Raw genomic sequence first — 5,000 nt, 5'->3', positions numbered from 1 at the left:
AATCAAGAACTGAAACTTTTAAAGATCTACAAAGCACATGCAATTATCAAGGATATGATTTTCCCTCTGGTTGCAACAGCTACCTAGCCTGGTTCCAGAATTCAGGTAAATTTTTCCTTTAAATCTACACTCTACAAGAAAAAGTGAAGATAATCATCTTAATAGTATGACACTTAAATAATGTAACATTTCCATTGTATTGTTGAGGAAGAAGAACTACGAACCAATAACTGTTCTTTCAAGAAAAGGGCAATGGAACGAAGATAAAGTTTAGGTGAAAAACACCAATAACCGGGCATTTGGTCTAGTGGTATGATTCTCGCTTTGGGTGCGAGAGGTCCCGAGTTCGATTCTCGGAATGCCCCTTTAACTCTTTTTGTAAAAGAAATGTTCAAAATGCAGCTAATATATCAAAAATGAATTACAGACAATCAAATTTTACTTTCAAGCCTTGAAAGTTAACTCATAGAACAAGATCTATAATGATGCTTAATGGAACTAAATCAACACCGGGCATTTGGTCTAGTGGTATGATTCTCGCTTTGGGTGCGAGAGGTCCCGAGTTCGATTCTCGGAATGCCCCCATTGAATTTTTGTAAACCTTATGTTTCAAATATCAGGAGATAGATATCATAGAACAAACTCTTCTTTAGTTCACATGCATTTATTTATCTTCACGATTAGAAAGGCTATTTAAGATTCTCACTACTTTTGGTATAAATTTCTGAAATGCAAGTAAGAGAACAAGAATCACAATGTACCTTGGCTTTCACATCCACTGACTCACATGTACAGCGAGAAAACACTTTCTGAATAGCCGATTGATCAGGAGCATCAATAGCTGAATGCTGCTATATTTCTCCAAGAGACCACAGTGGAAAGTGAAAAGAAAACAAGCCTAAAACCAGTGTCTATGTTTCAAGAACAGTTATGCATTGAATGGATAACAATAGGGCATTTGGTCTAGTGGTATGATTCTCGCTTTGGGTGCGAGAGGTCCCGAGTTCGATTCTCGGAATGCCCCCGTGAACTTTTTGTTGGTGACTGTGTTATAACAAAACTGAGACATGTATGACTAAAGAGGGTTCTTTCTTTTACCTTTCAGTGGATTCTTTTGGAATCCAGTCAAATCATAATACAAACAAGATCATAAGTAATCGAACTAGGGAAAGCTTTCAAATGATTAATGTAAACAGCCAATTGAAAATTTTAGGATAAGATGACTATTTTCTTCTAATGAATATACACCTGTGTTCACAATTGCAAACCAAAAATTCAGTTTCTAAAGAAAATGCAAGTATCATGTCTGAAGTACTAGTTGGAACTTGGAAGAAGTCTCATATAATAGATTTAGGAATTTCCTATTCAGACTTTTTTTTTTTAAAAATACCTCCTATTCAGACTATAATATTTAGTTTTAAGTATACAGCGACCTAACATCTCAACAATATTCAATTACAGACAATCCACCTTTGTACTAAGCCTTATAAAGTTATCTAACAGATCTAGGTCTGAAATGTAGCTTTCTTTTTAATTATATAAAGTAACCAATTTCTCACCAGATCAATGAATTAACTAAAGGAGTCTGAACTTACATGAACTGTATGTTGCCAGCTACATGAAGAACAAACCCTCAAGAGGAAAAGTTAGGCATCTAGAGTAATTTCCATCGTAATATAGCAGGAACTATTTTGTTTTATAGACTTCTAGGGGTCATCAGAAATAGTTAATAACCAAAAAGATTAATATAGTGATATGATCAATACAAATGTTAGACGAACAAGATCATACAGAATCAAACTACTGGAGGGCTTTCATAAGGTTGATCTAAAACCGAACTGAAAAATGTAGGACAAGAGGACCATTCTCTTCTGATATTAAATCGAACTCAAATGTTGGAATTGTTCTAAGACTTTTAATGCAAAATGTTTAAAGGAAAACTTAAAAAACAGTTTGAGACGGCAGCATGCATACCTTTGCATGACTGCGATTAATTAATGAGTTTCAGCAATGGATCACGGAACATTAATGACTTCCCTCGCATTTCAGGGCCACTCAATTAGAAACGCCACTTAAACAATGATTTTTAACATTAAAACAAACAAAAGGACATCAAGACCCTTACCCATTTTAACTAAGTAAACAATTCAACCACAAAACACCTCCCTTCTAAAGATTCATCGACAAAACATGAGACAATACTTATACTAGCTTTCAACTAGATTCTTCAACCACAGCCATTGGGCAAAAATCATATGTAGATGTCAACAAAAAACAAAAAGAAAAATTGCAGGGATTTAAAAAATTAAGAACTGGAACATTTGAATGATCTACAAAGCACATGCACTTATCAAGGATTATGAGTTTCCCTCTGGTTGAAACAGCTACCTAGCCTGGTTCTTGAAATCAGGGAAATTTCTTTAAATCTACATTCTACAAGAAACAGGAAATAATCATCTTAATAATATGACACTTAAACAATATTCATTTCCATTGTATTGTTGAGGAAGAAGAACTATGAACCAAGAACTGTTCTTTCATGAAAAGGCAATGAAACAAAGAGAAAGATTAGGTGAAAAACACCAATAACCGGGCATTTGGTCTAGTGGTATGATTCTCGCTTTGGGTGCGAGAGGTCCCGAGTTCGATTCTCGGAATGCCCCTTTGACTTTTTTGTAAAACAAAGGTTCAAAAAGGCTAACATTTCTTCAATAATGAATTATAGACAATCAAATTTTACTATCAAGCCTTGAAAGTCAACTTATAAAACTCGATCTAAAATGATAATTAATGGAACTAAATGAACAACCGGGCATTTGGTCTAGTGGTATGATTCTCGCTTTGGGTGCGAGAGGTCCCGAGTTCGATTCTCGGAATGCCCCATTGACTTTTTTGTAAAAGAAATGTTCAAAATGCGAACTAACATTTCATCAATAATGAATTATAGACAATCAAATTTTACTGTCAGCCTTGAAAGTCAACTTATAGAACTAGATCTAAAATGATGCTTAATGAAACTAAATAAACAACAGGGCATTTGGTCTAGTGGTATGATTCTCGCTTTGGGTGCGAGAGGTCCCGAGTTCGATTCTCGGAATGCCCCATTAACTTTTTTGTAAAAGAAATGTTCAAAATGCGAGCTAACATTTCATCAATAATGAATTATAGACAATCGAATTTTACTGTCAAGCCTTGAAAGTCAACTTATAGAACTAAATCTAAAATGATGCTTAATGGAACTAAATCAACAACAGGGCATTTGGTCTAGTGGTATGATTCTCGCTTTGGGTGCGAGAGGTCCCGAGTTCGATTCTCGGAATGCCCCTTTAACTTTTTTTGTAAAAGAAATGTTCAAATGCAAGCTAACATTTCATCAATAATGAATTACATACAATCAAAGTTTACTATCAAGCCTTGAAAGTCAACTTATAGAACTAGATTTAAAATGATACTTTAATGGAACTAAATCAACAATCGGGCATTTGGTCTAGTGGTATGATTCTCGCTTTGGGTGCGAGAGGTCCCGAGTTCGATTCTCGGAATGCCCCATTGACTTTTTGTAACAAATATGTTCTAAATGCTTGCTTAAAGTTGTTTAGAATATAATCTTGATGCAATCCTAGATGTTTTTACAGTTATTGTCCAACAACTGCATATAATATGCTCCTCTTCATTTCAGCGAGAGAAAGAAGACTTAAAGTCTTAAACAGCTTAAGTTTCATCATTGAGCATATAATATAAAGAAAAAGAAAAGCATACCGTTGCTTCACGTCCAATATCAATCTGTAAGTCTTTAAACCAGTAAACTTCATACGGAGAAGGCCATCACAATTTGTGAGCTGCCAGATTCATCAAGATTGAGCTGAAAAAACAGCACAAGAATCGTGATTAAGAATCTAACATCAGGAAGAATAAAGAAAATAGATGGCATAAACAACAGTGAAGCAGATAATGAAAAGACTGGAAAAACTAAACTTCAAATTTCGAAACTCATTTAGTATGAAATCCTCTGGAATGAAAAGTAGTGAAGTGAGTATTTTTCTTTCTGAGCAAAAGATTGTAAGAACTAGGCATCAGGGCATTTGGTCTAGTGGTATGATTCTCGCTTTGGGTGCGAGAGGTCCCGAGTTCGATTCTCGGAATGCCCCGATGATATTTTTAGTAAACGTGCATGCATAAAATAAAACAAACTGAGATATGGATGACCTAATAAGAATATTTTTCTGTTTCATTGCAAGCCCAAACATTTCAAAGGAAATTCCACCTATAGAGATTCAGAACTAGCTTTTAGATAGTGTAATAGCCTAAAAATAATTAGGGTGTGAAATCCAGCGGTTTTCAGTATAGCAGTATGGTCAAGATCAAATGTTTAAGACACACAAGAACATATATAGCCAATTCAAAAAAAATTTAACGGGATGAAAGTTTTTCCTCTTCTGAGTGGTTTCCCATGGAAGAGGCTTGAACAATTTAACTGGAGTATTTCCATAAAGGGTGCAATACTAACCAAAAATCCATTTTTAGTGGCAATGCAAATGATCATTCCATTGGAACTTCAAGTGAAGAGATCTCATCAGTTTAGATCTAGGAACATCCAACAAAGACTACAATATATATTTAGTTTAGGAAAAGTCAAATAGGGAACTAGACCAAAGTATGACAAAATCCTAAACGTTTGAGCTAAATTGCTTAACAACGTGGATGTATGAGTTCCTATGCTCAGGCCGACCCTGAGTCCAGGCATGGGTTTGGTCAAGTGGTATGATTCTGTTACGAGAGGTCTCGAGTTTGATTCCCAAAAGCCCTTTTGACTTTATTTACAAAAGTATAAGATGTAAAACCAGCTCAAAACTATTATATGTAGTCTACCAATATAGATGAAAGAGGTCCTATGCTCAGGGCCAACCCTGAGTCCAAGCATGTGTTTCCAGACCTTATTTGCAAATAAAAATTTACTAAGTAAAGATTCATATAGTAATTAGGCAAAGTTAGGCATCTAG

At 35.1% G+C, this 5,000-nt stretch overlaps 1 protein-coding gene and 9 non-coding genes across 13 annotated transcripts in view; 9 read left to right on the top strand and 1 right to left on the bottom strand.

Moving 5' to 3' along the window:
- The window catches only part of LOC106361666 (pentatricopeptide repeat-containing protein At1g28690, mitochondrial-like), a 15,920-nt gene that overhangs the window by 6,946 nt on the left and 3,974 nt on the right, over window positions 1-5,000 (bottom strand). For 3 of the 4 annotated variants that reach the window (XM_048737944.1, XM_048737945.1, XM_048737946.1), the window contains exon 9: window positions 3,760-3,862. The exons of the other annotated variant lie outside the window; for it this stretch is intronic. The gene's annotated coding sequence lies outside the window, so the exon portion shown is untranslated. The remainder of the gene's footprint in view (window positions 1-3,759; window positions 3,863-5,000) is intronic. 4 annotated transcript variants of the gene reach the window in all.
- TRNAP-UGG lies at window positions 294-365 on the top strand. The gene has a single exon. It is a non-coding gene; the product is annotated as a tRNA-Pro (tRNA).
- On the top strand, window positions 512-583 carry TRNAP-UGG. Its single transcript has one exon. It is a non-coding gene; the product is annotated as a tRNA-Pro (tRNA).
- On the top strand, window positions 953-1,024 carry TRNAP-UGG. Its single transcript has one exon. It is a non-coding gene; the product is annotated as a tRNA-Pro (tRNA).
- TRNAP-UGG lies at window positions 2,592-2,663 on the top strand. The gene has a single exon. It is a non-coding gene; the product is annotated as a tRNA-Pro (tRNA).
- On the top strand, window positions 2,811-2,882 carry TRNAP-UGG. The gene has a single exon. It is a non-coding gene; the product is annotated as a tRNA-Pro (tRNA).
- TRNAP-UGG lies at window positions 3,032-3,103 on the top strand. The gene has a single exon. It is a non-coding gene; the product is annotated as a tRNA-Pro (tRNA).
- Window positions 3,254-3,325, top strand: TRNAP-UGG. The gene has a single exon. It is a non-coding gene; the product is annotated as a tRNA-Pro (tRNA).
- TRNAP-UGG lies at window positions 3,477-3,548 on the top strand. Its single transcript has one exon. It is a non-coding gene; the product is annotated as a tRNA-Pro (tRNA).
- TRNAP-UGG lies at window positions 4,077-4,148 on the top strand. Its single transcript has one exon. It is a non-coding gene; the product is annotated as a tRNA-Pro (tRNA).

This window comes from Brassica napus, chromosome A8 (assembly GCF_020379485.1).
Source record: "Brassica napus cultivar Da-Ae chromosome A8, Da-Ae, whole genome shotgun sequence".
Taxonomy (NCBI): Eukaryota; Viridiplantae; Streptophyta; class Magnoliopsida; order Brassicales; family Brassicaceae; genus Brassica; species Brassica napus.
This window is presented reverse-complemented; position numbering and strand designations above follow the sequence as displayed.